Raw genomic sequence first — 18690 nt, forward strand, 5'->3', positions numbered from 1 at the left:
ATGAACATTCTAGTGCATGTATCTTTTCAAATTAGAGTTTTTGTCTTTTCCAGATTTATGCCCCAGAGTAGAATTGCTGTATCATATGCTAACTCTATTTTTATTTTTTTGAGGACCCTCCATTCTGTTTTCCATAGTGGTTGCACCAAATTACATTCCCACCAACAGTGTAGGAGGGTTCCCTTTTCTCCACACCCTCTCCAGCAATTGGGATTTGTGGATTATTTGATGATGGCCATTCTGGAGGTTATTTATCTTATAACTGGAAGTTTGTACCTTTGACCACCTTCATACAATTCCCCCTCTGCCAAACTTCCACCTCTAGCAACCACAAATCTGATCACTTTTTCTATGAGTTTGTGTCTTTGTTTATTTTTGAAGTATAATTGACCTACAACACTATGTTAGTTCCTGGTGCACCACAAAGTGATGCAATATTTCTATACATTTCAAAATGATCAACATGATAAGTCTAGTTACCATCTGTCACCATACAAAGATATTATATAATTGTTGATTATATTGCCTACATTGTACATTTCATACCTGTCACTCATTTATTTTGTCACTGGAAGTCTGTATCTCTTAATCTTCCTCACCTATTTCTCTTCTTCCCCCATGCCCCTCTCCTTGGAAACTGTTCTCTGTACCTAAGACTGCTTTGATCTTGCTGTGGTTGTTCATTTGTTTTGTTTTGTTTTTTTAGATTACACATATAAATATTTGTCTTTCTCTGCCTGACTTTTTTCACTTAGCATGATACCTTCTAAGTGCATCCATGTTGTCACAAATGGCAAGATTTCATTCTTTTTTATGGCTGAATAATAATCTATTATATATATATATAATATATATATATAATATATATATATAAATATATATATATAAAACACATCTTTTTTACCCATTCATCTATCTGTGGACACAGGTTGTAGGTTGCTTCCAAATCTTGGCTATTGTAAATAATACCGCTATGAACATAGGGTGCATATGTCTTTTCAAATTAGTGTTTTTGTTTTCTTTGAATAAATGCACAGAAGTGGAATTGCTGAATTGTATGGTAATTCTATTTTTAATTTCTTAAAGAACCTCCACACTGTTTTCCATAGTGGCTGCACAAATTTACATCCCCACCAACAGCACCTTAGTGTTGCCTTTTCTTCACATCCTTCCCAGTACTTGTTAGTTTTCTTTTTGGTGGTAGCCATTCTGACAGGTGTGAGGTAATATCTCATTGTGGTTTTTATTTGCATTTCTTTGATGAGTAGTAATATTGAGCATCTTTTAATGTGCCCGTTGGCATCTGTATGTCTTCTTTGGAAAGATGTCTTTTCAGGTCCTCTGCTCAGTTTTTAAATTAGGTTATTTGTTTTTTTGAGGTTCAGTTGTATGGGTTTCTTGTGTATTTTGGATGTTAACCCCTTATCAGATGTATCATTTGCAAATATCTTCTCCCACTCAGTAGGAAACCTTTTCATTTTTTAAAAAGTTTCCTTTAACATTTCTTATAAAGCCAGTTTAGTTGTGCTGAACTCTTTCAGCTTTTGCTTGTCTGTAAGACTCTTTATCTCTCCTTCAAATCTAAATGATAGCCTTAATTATTAGGCTGCCGAATAGACTATTCTTGGTTTAGGATTTTTCCTTTCATCGCTTTAAACATATCATGCCACTCTATTCTGGCCTGCAAAATTTCTGCTGAAAAGTCAACTGACAGTCTTATGTGTGCTCCCTTGTATGTAACTAGTTGTTTTCCCTTGTTGCTTTTAAGATTCTCTCTTTATCTTTAATTTTTGCCGTTTTAATTACAATGTGCCTTGGTGTGAACATCTTTGGGTTCATCTTGTTTGGGACTCTTTGCAATTCCTGGACCTGGATGTCTGTTTCCTTTCCCAGGTTAGGGAAGTTTTCAGCTATTATGTTTTCAAATATGTTTTCTGCCCCTTTCTCTCTCTCTCTTCTCCTTCTGGGACATCTATAATGTGAATGTTAGTATGCTTGATATTGTCCCAGAAGTCTCTTAAAGTGTTCTCATTTTTTAAAAGTCTTTATTCTTTTTTTCAGTTCAATGGCAGTGATTTCCACTACTCTGTCTTTCAGTTCGCTGGGCTATTACTCTGTATCAACTAATCAACTGTTGATTCCTTCTAGTGTATTTTCTATTTCAGCTATTGTATTTTTTAGCTCCATTTGGTTCTTCTTTATTCCTAACTCTTTGTTAGAAACTTCTAACTTCTCACTGTGTTCATCCATTCTTCTCCCGAATTCTCTGATCATCTTTATGATCACTACCTTGAACTCTTTATTGAGTACTTTGCTTATCTTCACTTCACTTAGTTCTTCGTGGGGGTTTTTATGTTTTTCCTTCATTTGGAACATATTCTTCCATCATCTCATTTTGCCTAATTTGCTGTTCTTATTTCTATGTATTTGGTAGGTTGGTTACATATCCCTATCTTGGAGAAATGGCCTTATGTAGGAGATATCCTACAGGGCCCAACAGCATATTCCCCTCTGGTCACCAGAGCTATGTGCTCTAGACATGCCCTCTATGTGTGCTGTGTGTGTCCCATGTGTGTGGCATTGGGTCGACTACTGTAGGTGTGCTGGTCAGTGTGGTTGGCGCCTAGTCCAGTAGTTTTCCAGGCTTTGCCTTGTGAGAAGACTGCCAGCACACTGGTAAGTTGGTCCTGGTCATGAGTTGGTTGGCTGTGAGCCCCTGGGATCCCAGGGCTAGTGCAGCCCCACTGGTGGGTGAAGCTGTGGCCTAGGGTGTCCCAGGGATGGTATCTACCCACTGATAGGTGAGGCCATATCCTGGGGTTAGTGCCGGCCCACTGGTGGGCAGAGCCGGGTGCTGGCATCTTTGGATGTGGGGCTCAGGGCTCCTAGAGCTGGTGTTGGCTGACTCGTGGGTTGGTCCATGTCCTTACAGCTGGTTACAAACCTTCGAGGGTCTTGGGGCTAGTGCAGCATAGTGGTGGGTGAGGCAGGGTCCTAGGTCCTCTAGTCATTGGGCTGGGTCCCTGGGCAACTATAGGCTTAGGGAGTTGTACAGCAACTAGTCCATTGGTGGTGGGGCTGTGTCCCTGCCTAGCTAGCTTCTTGGCCTGGGGCATCTCAGGAGTGGTGCCAAGTGGCTGGTGGGCAGGGTCAGGTCTAAGGACTAATAAGCTAGAGGGATGTCACCACCATCTATGTCCCCAGGGTGAGTCCCAGCTGCTCCCTTCCTCTCTGGGAGGCCCTTTAAGATCAGCAAGTGGATGTGATGCAGGCTTCTTTCAAATTACTGCTTCTGCCCTGGGTGTCAGAAAGTGTGAGATTTTGTTTCTGCCCTTTAAGAGCAGAGTCTCTATTTCCTACACCCTTCTGGCTTTCCCAAAAGTAAGCCCCGCTGGTCTTCTAAGCCATACATTCTGGGGGCTCATCTTCCCAGTGCAGGATCCCAGGGGCTCGGGAGCCCAATGTGGGGCTCAGACCCCTTGCTCCCTGGAGAGAACCTTAACAATTGTAATTGTCCTCCTGTTTGTGGGTCACCTACCCTGTGGATGTGAGTCTTGACTATACTGTGTCTCTGCCTCTCCTACCCATCTTGTTGTGGTTCTTTCTTTATAGTTTTAGTTGTAGAAGATCTTTTCTGCTAGTCTTCAGGACATTCTCATTGATAGTTTTTCTGTAAATAGTTGTAATTTTGGTGTGCTCATGGGAGGAGGTGAGCTCAGGGTCTTCCTACTCTTCCATCTTGACCAAGACCTGAGACTACATTTCTTCATTGCAAAATCCTGGATAAGTTCACCAAGATTAAACATGTCTTATATTTTTGTGCCCCTGTTTTGCTAGATCCCTATAGAGAAAATTCAGATGACTTACACCTGATGACTTACCCAGAACCGTGTATAGATAGAGTCTGGCTCCCAGACAAGGATGCCAGAAATGCAATTGCACCTCTGATGGAGTAATCATCTATGGAAGCTTAGTGTCAGTCACAAAAACATTGTGGTGATGGAAGATAAAAAGTTCCTAGAGTCCAAGCGTCACACAAAATGCTACCCATTTTCAAGATTTCAAACTTGCTTGGACAGAAAGCCTATCAAAGGTGAACTGGACCCCAGTTCTAAACTTCAGATCTCCAGATGTTTCTATTTGCCTAAAAACCAAGGAATCTTACTTTGTCTAGGGACTGTAGGAAGAGAGTCTTAACAATGATTATGATTTAATCTCTTGCTAAGACAAGGAAGAGAGAGAAGCTCAAAAGAATATACTTGATTTAACAGAATAAAAGAATATGACATTTCTTACATCCAGAGCTTTTCCTGATCTGACATTGAGGTTTGCTCTATCTCCTATAAGAATATCATCATATTAGTCTCAGAGCAAGTCTTTCAAGAAAGATGTTTATCAGAACATTTGTGACAGAAATATAGATAAGTTGTAATGGCTCTTTTGACTGTTTGGTAATAAATGTCTATATGTGCGCCAGAAGTTGGCCTGAGATTTTCTTTCTTTGTGACTGATCATCCAATGTGTAGTGTCAGGGTGGAAATGCATATGCTACTGCGGATACAAACACTAGTTGCTAGGATATTCACTAAAATGAGCCTTGCATTCTCCAAATGAAGAAATTGGCTTAAATGGCTTGCAATGTTATCTACCTATATTTTTAATTTTTACTAGTATTTTTAACTTATTTTTAACAGAAACAGAGAAGATCATTTTTTGTAGGAGGAAACACATGAGAGTCAGTAAAGTGGTAGAGACATATCTCTTTCTAAATGTTTACTGCATGAGGGAAAAGAAATCCCTAAACCTATTTAAAGACACATCCATTGCCATTGTTAAGGAAACATAGGACAGTAGAGAAATCAAAATCCAGTGTGGTAGATGAGAGACTGCTCATTCTACTGAGATATATTAATGGGGCTTAAATATTTTAACAGAAAGGACAGAAAGAGAGTGCTTTCATGTTTAATGCCTAAATGCTTGTCAAATACAGTAAGAGAAAGCAAGAAGTGAAGATATCATGCTAAAATGCTCAAAGATAAGTAGTTGGGAAAATGGTGATTCTTCATTTTGATGCCTTATCAGCTGATGCATTGCCTAGAGGGATTTTGTAAAGTTGATCCTCTGAGTGAGAACCACCACTAAAAATACATAAATTAGTAATGAGTGAAGATTTGGCAGATGGAAAGAAATCACAGAGAAGGAAGTAAGAAATTTTACTTTGCACAAATTACAAAATATAAGGGAAAATATTTTCCCAAGAGAAAGCAAAAGTTGGATTGGCTTGGTTAATCAGAATTTACACTAGAGAAGCAGATATTGTTATACCAACAAAAAATGAAATTAGAACTGACAAAAAATGAAATTAAAAATTACTAGTGTCATTCCTCATGATACAAGTATTTGTTCACACTAAAGGCATATTAGAGGTCTAGTTAAATTAAGGAAAGCCTCATGACTTTGTTATGTGTTTGTAGCCTAACCATAGTTTGTCTATAGCCAAAACATCCACCTTAAAGGCAAAGAAATAAAAGCCATTCTGGAAGCAAAAGATACATTTAAAATGGTTGGCTGTGATTGAATGAGTTTATCAAGAGACACAAAACTCCATGAGAATTACTGAGTACCATTTCCACCAAAAGTCCTAGATAATTAATACATTTGGGAATACAGATATAGTATTACAGTCACTGAACACCCTACAACTGGTAAAATGCATGTTCATAGGTAACTAGCTTCACTTTAGTGATTTAACAACTAGGTTCACTTTAGTCATTAACAATAAACTAACTAGGAGAGAGTTATGGAGAATTATAAGCAAGTGAAAAGTCCCAAAGGATAAAACTGATGGGCAGTAAAATGAAAGATTTTTATGGTATTATCAAGAAACCAATTCCAAACTCCAAAATTAACCCACAAGGGGAAAACAAGAGGGGAGGAAGATTTTGAAATACAGTTCCCCAAAGCAAAATAAAGCAAAAGATGGCTTGAAATACACCAATTTGAGGATACTACAGTCTCCTTAACACACAGAATTGATAAAGTATTCTGAAACACATATCCCAGATAAAATATCTTAAGACACGCTGGAAGATGTGTAATAACTTTATCAAATGAAATTAATACATAAAGACTGTTCTTATCAAACAGATAACTTAAAAAAAAATTTAAACTGACCAATTCTGGTTATAGTCATGATAGAACAATTGGCATTACGTTTACTATTTCACCTTATACAATTATAACTATGTTAATCAGCCATTTAAAATAATGAGACAACAAACATCCTAAGTCTTTGGTGCTTGACAGCGACGACTCACATGAGGTGAGCTCCAAACTGCAGCATAGAAAAGTAGCCTGAACAAAAAAGCAGTGTTTTTGCTGGGTAGGGAAAACAGATATCAGGATTCAGGGTGGCTGAGGCAACAGAAACTTTGGGGCTAGGATACTAGAGAAAAGTAAGGTATGCAAAGAAGTATCTCCAGACATCTGTAGAGATGTTCATTTGAGTTTTTGGTCCAATACTAAGCTACATATATTCAGGACAAGATTGTATGAGGCATGGTAGAGAACAACTACTGGGGACTATGAGCTGATGAAGAACCCAGAGATCACATAATGCTGAGAGACACTGAAGTTCTAATTATCTAGAATAAGTGGCTTTACTGAACTCCACAAGCATTCAGCTGAGATCCCAGAAAGACCATACATTAAAAGTGGTATAATTTTGGCTTAAGATTAAGTACTACTCTAGACCTACTCAAACATAAGCCTCAACAGGGTAAAACTTAAGAGCCAGGAAATTACTGCTAGAAAAACTCAACACTCTAATGAAGACCACAAAATATATGAGCTCAACAAGGTAGCATTCAAAATGTTCAGCACAAAATCAAAATTACTAAGCATGTAAAAAAAAAAAAAGGAAAAATGTGACATACAATCAAGAGAAAAATGTATAAAGAAAGACAAGCAAAGATGACATAAATGTTAGAATTAAAAGTACTTTAAGATATTGGAAATGTATTCAAGATTTATAGAAAATATGGACTTAAATAAATGGACAGAAAATCTCAGGAGAGAAATGAAAATTTATGAAGAAATAAATGGCAATTCTATATTTGAAAATTCCAATGCCTTAAATGAAAAAATACTACTGGATCTACTTAATAGCAGATTGGACACTACAGAAGAAAAGACAGAGTCATAGAACCTATTCACACAAAAACACAGAGAGAGAGAGAAAAAAAAAAAAAAACACTGGAAAGTAAAATAGAGTCTCAGTGACTTCTGGGACAATATCAAGGGATGTATCATACATATAAAAGAAATCCCAGAAACAGAAGTGAGAAAATGGAGCCAAAAAATATATTTGAAGAATTTGTCTTTGAAAATTTTCCAAATTTATGAAAATTATAAATGCACAAATCCAAGAAGCTCAATAAAACCCAAGCAAAATAAACGCAAATAAAATAACATGTGTCTATCATAATCAAATTGCTGAAAATCAGTGATGAGGAGAGAGTGTTAAAAGTAGCCAAAGGGAGGAAAAATTACATTACATAGAGAGGGAAGATGATGAGTTACTTTTTACTTCTCATCTGAAACATTTCACAACAAAAGTCAGTGAAATGGCAAATATAAGATGCTGAAAGAAAATAAATGTCTACATAGATGTCTATAACCAGAAAAATATTTTTCAAAAACAAAGATAAAATAAAGACTTTTCTAAAGAAACAAAAATAGAGTGAATTTGCTGCACATCAAGAAACGTGTAGGGAAATTCTTCAGGTAGAAGGAAAATAACACCAGATGAAAAATCATATCTATACAAAAGAATGAAAGCACTAGAAGTTGTAAGTAGGTGGGTAAATATAAAAAACTTTTTTCATTTGTAAATTTTCTTAACTGATAATCCATTGTTTAAATCAAAACTAATAACAATGTATTTGGGAAGTTATGACATACATAGACATAAAATGTATGGCAACAATAGTATAATTAACAGTAAGAAGAATTGGAAATTGAGGTAATTCCTTGCCCTAATCCCTAAGATAGGATTGTGAAAATGATTCAGTATCACATCCATGATTAGCCTATGTTACATGGCAAAAGGTATTTTGTAGGTATAATTAAGGTTACTAATCCATTGACCTTAAAATAAGGAGATGGTCTGTGTAGGCCTGTGCTAAGCACATAAGCCCTTTAAAAATAGTTTTCTCAGGAAACTGAGAGGAAGTGACAGACATTTGAAGCATGAGAAGTATTAGGTAGAATACCATTGCTGGCTACAAATTGGAGGCAGTCATATGACAAGGAATGTGGGAGGTCTTGGAAACTGACACTGACCCTCAGCTGACAGCCAGTAAGGGAACAGGGACTTCCATGCTACAACTGCACAGAACTAAATTTTGCCAACAATCTGAATGAGCTTGACAGCCAATTCTTTCCCAGAGCTTCCAGATAAAAGCTCAGCTGGCCAGCACCTTGACTTCAGTTATGTAATAACCAAGCATAAATCCCAGTCAAACCTCTTTGGACTTCTGATCTACTGAACTGTGTGCTAATAAATGGGTGTTGTTTTAAACCACTAAGTTCATGGTAACTTGTTAAGCAGCAGTCAAATCTACTGCAGAGTATGCCTTGTAAAGTTCTTTCACTATACATGAAGTGATATAAGATTAAAAGTAACTTAAGTAATAATATTTGTGATAAGTTAAATGAGCATGTCGTAAACTCTACAGCAATCACACACACACACAGAGTGATATAGTTAGCAATCCAATACTTGAGATAAAATAGTATATTAAATATTCTCAGTGAATTCAAAGAAATGTTTTGACCCTCTCAGATGGGAACAGATGCTTTACATCACCTATTTTAGGACAAAGAACAGTGCCTGGCATTCAGTGTGCAATCTCTAAATCTTTATGGAAAGAATGAATGACTGAATGGATGGATGGATGCATAAATGAATTGTCAAGTCCATGAGTTATGTACAAAAAATCCATTAGTGGTTCTAGAACCAAAAATATCTAAATAAAGAGATGTTTTAGTCTATAAGCATAAAGAAAAATCAGAAGTCACATCTTAAGCAGAGAAACCAGCAAATACTTGCGCTTTTATTATTTTTACCCAATCTAGTTCTAAAATGGAGTTAAGGCACCTGAGAACAGTTAAAAAGTCTACTCCGATGATCCACAAATGTAATGGTTGTGGAAATAAAAATAGAAAATCAAGTATATTATATGTAAACATAGAAGGATCCATTATAAATAAAAAGAAAACACAAACACTCCCTGCTTTTAGAGACAGGGAACATAGGTTCTGGGCTTAGCACTGTTCAAACTTCATTTTCTGTCATCATGCTACACACAGTGGGAAAAATGTCTGTATACTTGCAAATGTTGCAAAACTAATTATAACATACAAGGTCAAATAGCAGCCCAGAAATAGAAACTGAGATTTCAAGAAAGTGCTTATTCCTTCAACTAGTGAATAGTTCATGAATTGAAGCAGATTTTTGGCAGAATCAGCTATAGTTTTATAAATTCCACATTGCTCATATTCGATACATGTAAGGCAAACTTTCCAAACATCATAATCTCTAATAAATGGTAGGGCAAAAAGTGAGGGCAAAGGAACAAATATATCTTAACTGCCTGTTTTGGATAGGAGAGGACATCTCTAGAGACCTTATTACAGTGTAGCATGTATATTCTGTTCCCTTTGGGTGAATTCCTGACACAGGGTCACAGTTCACAAGAATGTAAACTAATGTACTTAGGATTTTGGCAGTGCTCTAGTTTATTTTGGATGCTACTACCTGACATGTTTTAATTACTCTATAATTCAAATCCTAGACATGCACATAACTGTAAAAACTGTGTGGCTGTTCATATGTCCACATATTTCAGATAAGAAACTAAAATGTCTCAAGTTAACATTATTTTAAAAAATTTTATTAGAGTATAGTTGATTTACAATGTTGTGTTAGTTTCAGGTGTACAGCAAAGTGAGCCAGTTATACATGTACATAATATGCACTCTTTTTTAGATTATTTTCTCATATAGGCCATTACAGAGTATTAAGTAGAATTCCCTGTGCTGTACAGTAGGTTCTTACTAGTTATCTATTTTATATGTAGTAGTGTGTATATGTCAATCCCGATCTCCCAAATTATCCCTCGCACACCCCTTAACCCCTGGTAACAGTAAGTTTGTTTTCTACATCTGTAATTCTATTTCTTTTTTTTTTTTTAATGGAAAATGATAACATTTTATTGAAGGATGTGAAGGAAGACTTTAATTTATTTTTTTAAACATCTTTATTGGAGTATAATTGCTTTACAATGGTGTGTTAGTTTCTGTTTTATAACAAAGTGAATCAGTTATACATATACATATGTTCCCATATCTCTTCCCTCTTGTGTCTCCCTCCCTACCGCCCTCCCCATCCCACCCCTCTAGGTGGTCACAAAATACCTATCTGATCTCCCTGTGCTGTGCGGCTGCTTCCCACTAGCTATCTATTTTACGTTTGGTAGTGTATATATGTCCATGCCACTCTCTCACTTTGTCCCAGCTTACCCTTCCCCCTCCACATATCCTCAAGTCCATTCTCTAGTAGGACTGTGTCTTTTTTCCCGTCTTGCCCCAGGGTTCTTCATAACCTTTTCTTTTTCCCTTAGATTCCATATATATGTGTTAGCATATGGTATTTTTCTCTTCCTGACTTACTTCACTCTGTATGACAGAATCTAGGTCCATCCACCTCACTACAAATAACTCAAATTCGTTTCCTTTTATGGCTGAGAATTATTCCATTGTATATATGTGCCACATCTTCTTTATCAATTCATCTGTTCATGGACATTTAGGTCGCTTCCATGTCCTGGCTATTGTAAATAGAGCTGCAATGAACATTTTGGTACATGACTCTTTTTTTTTTTAATTAATTAATTTTATTTTTTAATTTATTTTTTAATTTTTATTGACTAATATTAAAATCAAAGTGAATCAGTTATACATATACATATGTTCCCATATCTCTTCCCTCTTGCATCTCCCTCCCTCCCACACTCCCTATTCCACCCCTCTAGGTGGTCACAAAGCACAGAGTTGATCTCACTGTGCTATGCAGTTGCTTCCCACTAGCTATTTATTTTACGTTTGGTAGTGTATATATGTCCATGCCACTCTCTGACTTTGTCACAACTTACCCTTCCCCCTCCCCATATCCTCAATGACTCTTTTGAATTGTGGTTTTCTCAGGGTATATGCCCTGTAGTGGGATTGCTGGGTCGTATGGTAGTTCTATTTGTAGTTTTTTAAGGAACCTCCATAATGTTCTGCATAGTGGCTGTATCAATTTACATACCCACCAACAGTGCAAGAGTGTTCCCTTTTCTCCACACCCTCTCCAGCATTTATTGTTTCTAGCTTTTTTTGATGATGGCCATTCTGACCGGTATGAGATGATATCTCATTGTAGATTTGATTTGCATTTCTCTAATGATTAATGATGTTGAGCATTCTTTCATGTGTTTGCTGGCAATCTGTATATCTTCTTTGGAGAAATGTCTATTTAGGTCTTCTGCCCATTTTTGGATTAGGTTGGTTTTTTTTTTTGATATTGAGCTGCATGAGCTGCTTGTAAATTTTGGAGATTAATCCTTTGTCAGTTGCTTCATTTGCAAATATTTTCTCCCATTCTCAGGGTTGTCTTTTCGTCTTGTTTATATATTCCTTTGCTGTGCAAAAGCTTTAAAGTTTCATTAGGTCCCATTTGTTTATTTGTGTTTTTATTTCCATTTCTCTAGGAGCTGGGACAAAAAGAATCTTGCTGTGATTTATGTCATAGAGTGTTCTACCTATGTTTTCCTCTAAGAGTTTTATAGTGTCTGGACTTACATTTAGGTCTTTAATCCATTTTGAGTTTATTTTTGTGTGTGGTGTTAGGGAGTGTTCTAATTTCATACCTTTACATGTACCTGTCCAGTTTTCCCGGCACCATTATTGAAGAGGCTGTCTTTTCTCCACTGTATATTCTTGCCTCCTTTATCAAAGATAAGGTGACCATATGTGTGTGGGTTTATCTCTGGGCTTTCTATCCTGTTCCATTTATCTATATTTCTGTTTTTGTGCCAGTACCATACTGTCTTGATTACTGTAGCTTTGTAGTATAGTCTGAAGTCAGGGAGCCTGATTCCTCCAGCTGTTTTTCGTTCTCAAGATTGTTTGGCTATTCGGGGTATTTTGTGTTTCCATACAAATTGTGAAATTTTTTGTTCTAGTTCTGTGAAAAATGCCACTGGTAGTTTGATAGGGATTGCATTGAATCTGTAGATTGCTTTGGGTAGTAGAGTCATTTTCACAATGTTGATTCTTCCAATCCAAGAACATGGTATATCTCTCCATCTATTTGTATCATCTTTAATTTCTTTCATCAGTGTCTTATAAATTTCTGCATACAAGTCTTGTCTCATTAGGTAGGTCAATTCCTAGATATTTTATTCTTTTTGTTGCAATGGTAAACGGGAGTGATTTCTTAATTTCATTTTTAGATTTTTCATCATTAGTGTATAGGAATGTCAGAGGTTTCTGTGCATTAATTTTGTATCCTGCTACTTTAGCAAATTCATTGATTAGCTCTAGTAGTTTTCTGGTAGCATCTTTAGGATTCTCTATGTATAGTATCATGTCATCTGCAAACAGTGACAGCTTTACTTCTTCTTTTCCGATTTGGATTCCTTTTATTTCTTTTTCTTCTCTGATTGCTGTGGCTAACATTTCCAAAACTATGTTGAATAATAGTGGTGAGAGTGGGCAACCTTCTCTTGTTCCTGATCTTAGTGGAAATGGTTTCAGTTTTTCAACATTGAGGATGATGTTGGCTGTGGGTTTGTCATATATGGCCTTTATTATGTTGAGGAAAGTTCCCTCTATGCCTACTTTCTGCAGGGTTTTTATCATAAATGGGTGTTGAATTTTGCCAAAAGCTTTCTCTGCATCGATTGAGATGATCATATGGTTTTTCTCCTTCAGTTTGTTAATATGGTGTATCACATAGATTGATTTGTGTATATTGAAGAATCCTTGCATTCCTGGAATAAACCCCACTTAAGCATGGTGTATGATCCTTGAAATGTGCTGTTAGATTCTGTTTGCTAGTATTTTGTTGAGGATTTTTGCATCTATGTTCATCAGTGATATTGGCCTGTAGTTTTGTGACATCTTTGTCTGGTTTTGGTATCAAGGTGATGGTTGCCTCGTAGAATGAGTTTGAGAGTGTTCCTCCCTCTTCTATATTTTGGCAGAGTTTGAGAAGGATAGGTGTTAGCTCTTCTCTAAATGTTTGATAGAATTCACCTGTGAAGCCATCTGGTCCCGGGCTTTTGTTTGTTGGAAGGTTTTTAATCACAGTTTCAATTTCAGTGCTTGTGATTGGTCTCTTCATATTTTCTATTATTCCTGGTTCAGTCTTGGAAGGTTGTGCATTTCTAAGAATTGGTCCATTTCTTCCAGGTTGTCCAATTTATTGGCATATAGTTGCTTGTAGTAATCCCTCATGATCCTTTGTATCTCTGCAGTGTCACTTGTTACTTCTTTTTAATTTCTAATTCTATTGATTTGAGTCTTCTCCCTTTTTTTCTTGATGATTCTGGTCAGTGGTTTATCAATTTTGTTTATCTTCTCAAAGAACCAGCTTTTAGTTTTATTGACCTTTGCTATTGCTTCCTTCATTTCTTTTTCATTTATTTCTGATCTGATCTTTATGATTTCTTTCCTTCTGCTAACTTTGGGTGTTTTTTGTTCTTCTTTCTCTAATTGTTTTAGGTACAAGATTAGGTTGTTTATTTGAGAGGTTTCCTGTTTCTTCAGGTAGGATTGTATTGCTATAAACTTCCCTCTTAGAACTGCTTTTGCTGCATCCCATAGGTTTTGGGTCATCGTGTATACATTGTCATTTGTTTCTAGGTATTTTTTGATTTCCCCTTTAATTTCTTCAGTGATCACTTGGTTATTAAGTAGTGTATTGTTTAGCCTCCATGGTTTTATTCTTTACAGATTTTCTTCCTGTAATTGATATCTAGTCTCATAGCATTGTGGTCAGAAACGTTACTTCATACAATTTCAATTTTCTTAAATTTACCAAGGCTTGATTCATGACCCAAGATATGATCTAACCTGGACAATGTTCGATTAGCACTTGAGAAGAATGTGTATTCTGTTGTTTTTGGATGGAATGTCCTATAAATATCAATTAAGTCCACCTTGTTTAATGTATCTTTTAAAGCTTGTTTCCTTTTTTATTTTCATTTTGGATGAACTGTCCATTGGTGAAACTGAGGTGTTAAAGTCCCCTACTATGATTGTGTTACTGTTGATTGCCCCTTTTATGGCTGTTAGTATTTGCCTTATGTATTGAGGTGCTCCTGTGTTGAGTGCCCAAATATTTACAATTGTTATGTCTTCTTCTTGGATCGATCCCTTGATCATTATGTAGTGCCCTTCTTTGTCTCTTGTAATAGTCTTTATTTTAAAGTCTATTTTGGGTGATATGAGAATTGCTACTCCAGCTTTCTTTTGATTTCCATTTGAATGGAATATCTTTTTCCATCTCCTCACTTTCAGTCTGTTTGTGTCCCTAAGTCTGAAGTATGTCTTTTGTATACAGCATATATATGGGTCTTGTTTTTGTATCCATTCAGCGAGTCTGTGTCTTTTGGTGGGAGCATTTAATCAATTTACATTTAAGGTAATTATCAGTATGTATGTTCCTATTCCCATTTTCCTAAATGTTTTGTGTTTGTTATTGTAGGTCTTTTCCTTCTCTTGTGTTTCCTGCCTAGAGAAGTCCCTTTAGCATTTGCTGTAAAGCTGGTTTGGTGGTGCTAAATTGTCTTAGCTTTTCTTGTCTGTAAAGGTTTTAATTTCTCTATCAAATCTGAATGAGATCCCTGCTAGGTAGAGTATTCTTGGTTGTAGGTTTTTCTCCTTCACCACTTTAAATGTGTCCTGTCACTCCCTTCTGGCTTGCAGAGTTTGTGCTCAAAAATCAGCTGTTAACCTTATGGGGATTCCCTTGTGTGTTATTTGTTGTTTTTCCCTTGCTGCTTTTAATATGTTTTCTTTGTATTTAATTTTTGATAGTTTGATTAATATGTGTCCTGGCACGTTTCTCATTGGATTTATCCTGTATGGGACTCTCTGTGCTTCCTGGACTTGATTAACTATTTCCTTTCCCATATTAGGGAAGTTTTCAACTATAATCTCTTCAAATATTTTCTCAGTCCCTTTCTTTTTCTCTTCTTCTTCTGGGACCCCTATAATTCGAATGTTGGTGCATTTAATGTTGTCCCAGAGGTCTCTGACACTGTCCTCAGTTCTTTTCATTCTTATTCTTTATTCTGCTCTGCACTAGTTATTTCCACTATTTTATCTTCCAGGTCACTTATCCGTTCTTCTGCCTCAGTTATTCTGCTATTGATCCCATCTAGAGAATTTTTAATTTTATGTATCGTGTTGTTCATCATTGTTTGTTTCCTCTTTAGTTCTTCTAGGTCCTTGTTTAACGTTTCTTATATTTTCTCTATTCTATTTCCAAGATTTTGGATCATCTTTACTATCATTCTTCTGAATTCTTTTTCAGGTAGACTACCTATTTCCTCTTCATTTATTAGGTCTGGTGAGTTTTTACCTTGCTCCTCCATATGTTGTGTGTTTTTCCATCTTCTCATTTTGCTTAACTTACTGTGTTTTGGGTCTCCTTTTCGCAGGCTGCAGGTTTGTAGTTCCCATTGTTTTCGGTGTCTGTCCACAGTGGCTAAGGTTGGTTCAGTGAGTTGTGGAGGCTTCCTGGTGGGGGGGACTAGTGCCTGTTTTCTGGTGGTAGAGGCAGGAGATGTCTTTCTGGTAGGCATGTCCACATCTGATGGTGTGTTTTGGGGTGTCTGTGGCCTTATTATGATTTTAGGCAGCCTCTCTGCTAATGGATGGGGTTGTGTTCCTGTCTTGCTAGTTGTTTGGCATAGGCTGTCCAGCACTGTAGCTTGCTGGTCATTGAGTGAAGCTGGGTCTTGGTGTTGAGATGGAGATCTCTGGGAGATATTCACCATTTGATATTACGTGGAGCTGGGAGGTCTCTTGTGGACCAGTGCCCTGAAGCTGGCTCTCCCACCTCAGAGGTACAGCACTGACTCCTGGCAGGAACACCAAGAGCCTTTCATCCACACGGCTCAGAGTAAAAGCGAGAAAAAATAGAAAGAAAGGAGGACTTGGGGCAAGATGGCGGAAGAGTAAGACACGGTGATCACCTTCCTTCTCACAGATACATTAGAAATACATCTACATGTGGAACTGCTCCTACAGAACACCCACTGAACGCTGGCAGAAGACGTCAGATCTCACAAAAGGCAAGAAACTCCCCACGTACTTGGGTAGGGAAAAAGAAAAAAGAAATAACAGAGACAAAAGAATAGGGACGGGACCTGCACCAGTGGGAGGGAGCTGTGAAGGAGGAAAGGTTTCCACACACTAGGAAGCCCCTTCGCGGGCGGAGACTGCAGGTGGCAGAGGGGGGAAGATTCGGAGTCACAGAGGAGAGTGCAGCCACAGGGGTGCGGAAGGCAAAGCGGAGAGACTCCTGCACAGAGGATCGGTGCAGAGCAGCACTCACCAGCCCGAGAGGCTTGTCTGCTCACCCGCCGGGGTGGGCAGGGGCTGGGAGCTGAGGCTCGGGCTTCAGTCGGATCACAGGGAGAGGACTGGGGTTGGCAGCAGGAACACAGCCTGATGGGGTTAGCATACCACAGCTAGCTGGGAGGGAGTCCGGGAAAAAGTCTGCAGCTGCCGAAGAGGCAAGAGACTTTTTCTTACCTCTTTGTTTCATGGTGCACAAGGAGAGGGGATTCAGAGCACCACCTAAATGAGCTCCAGAGATGGGCACGAGCTGCAGCTATCAGCGCGGACCCCAGAGATGGGCATGAGATGCTAAGGCTGCTGCTGCTGCCACGAAAAAGCCTGTGTGCAAGCACAGGTCATTCTCCACACCACCCCTCCCAGGAACCGGTGCAGCCCGCCAAGGCCAGGATCCCCTGATCCAGGGACAACTTCCCTGGGAGAACGCACGGCACGCCTTGGGCTGGTGCAATGTCACGCCGGCCTCTGCTGCTGCAGGCTCTTGCCACATCCATATCCTTCCCTCCCCCCCGCCTGAGTGAGCCAGAGCCCCCAAAGCAACTGCTGCTTTAACCCCGTTCTGTCTGGGCGGGGAACAGATGCCCTCAGGCGACCTACACGCAGAGGCGGGTCCAAATCCAAAGCTGAACCTCGGGAGCTTTGCGAACAAAGAAGAGAAAGGGAAATCTCTCCCAGCAGCCTCAGAAGCAGCGGATTAAAACTCCACAAACAACTTGATGTGCCTGCATCTGTTGAATACCTGAATAGACAATGAATCATCCCTAATTCAGGAGGTGGACTTTGGGAGCAGGATATATTAATTTTTCCCCCTTTCCTTTTTTTGTGAGTGTATATGTGTATGCTTCTGTGTGAGATTCTGTCTGTATAGCTTTGCTTTATAATAGCTATATTTTATTTTATTTTATTTTATCCTCTTTCTTTCTTTCTATTTTTTCTCCCTTTTACTCTGAGCCATGTGGATGAAAGGCTGTTGGTGCTCCAGCCAGGCATCAGGGCTGTGCCTCTGAGGTGGGAGAGCCAACTTCAGGGCACTGGTCCACAAGAGACCTCCCAGCTCCATGTAATACCAAACTGTGAAAATCTCTCAGAGATCACCATCTCAACATCAAGACACAGCTTCATTCAACAACCAGCAAGCTACAGTGCTGGACACCCTATGCCAAACTACTAGCAAGACAGGAACACAGCCTCATCCATTAGCAGAGAGGCTGCCTAAAATCATAATAAGGCCACAGACACCCCAAAATACACCACAAGACGTGGACGTGCCCACCAGAAAGACAAGATCCAACCTCATCCATCAGAACACAGGCACTAGTTCACTCCATCAGGAAGCCTACACAACCCACTGAACCAACCTTAGCCACTGGGGATGGATACCAAAAACAACGGGAACTACGAACCTGCAGCCTGTGAAAAGGAGACCCCAAACACAGTAAGATAAGCAAAATGAGATGACAGAAAAACACACAGCAGATGAAGGAGCAGGGTCAAAACACACGAGACCTAACAAATGAAGAGGAAATAGGTAGTCTACCTGAAAAAGAATTCAGAATAATGATAGTAAGGATGATCCAAAATCTTGGAAATAGAATAGAGAAAATGCAAGAAACATTTGACAAGTACGTAGAAGAACTAAAGAGGAACCAAGCAACGATGAAAAATACAATAAATGAAATTAAAAATACACTAGACAGGATCAATAGCAGAATAACTGAGGCAGAAGAACGGATAAGTGACGTGGAAGATAAAATGGTGGAAATAACTACTGCAGAGCAGGATAAAGAAAAAAGAATGAAATGAACTGAGGACAGTGTCAGAGACCTCTGGGACAACATTAAATGCACCAACATTCGAATTATAGGGGTCCCAGAAGAAGAAGAGAGAAAGAAAGGGACTGAGAAAATATTTGAAGAGATTATAGTTGAAAACTTCCCTGATATGGGAAAGGAAATAGTTAATCAAGTCCTGGAAGCACAGAGAGTCCCATAC

This window comes from Balaenoptera musculus, chromosome 17 (assembly GCF_009873245.2).
Source record: "Balaenoptera musculus isolate JJ_BM4_2016_0621 chromosome 17, mBalMus1.pri.v3, whole genome shotgun sequence".
Lineage (NCBI taxonomy): Eukaryota > Metazoa > Chordata > Mammalia > Artiodactyla > Balaenopteridae > Balaenoptera > Balaenoptera musculus.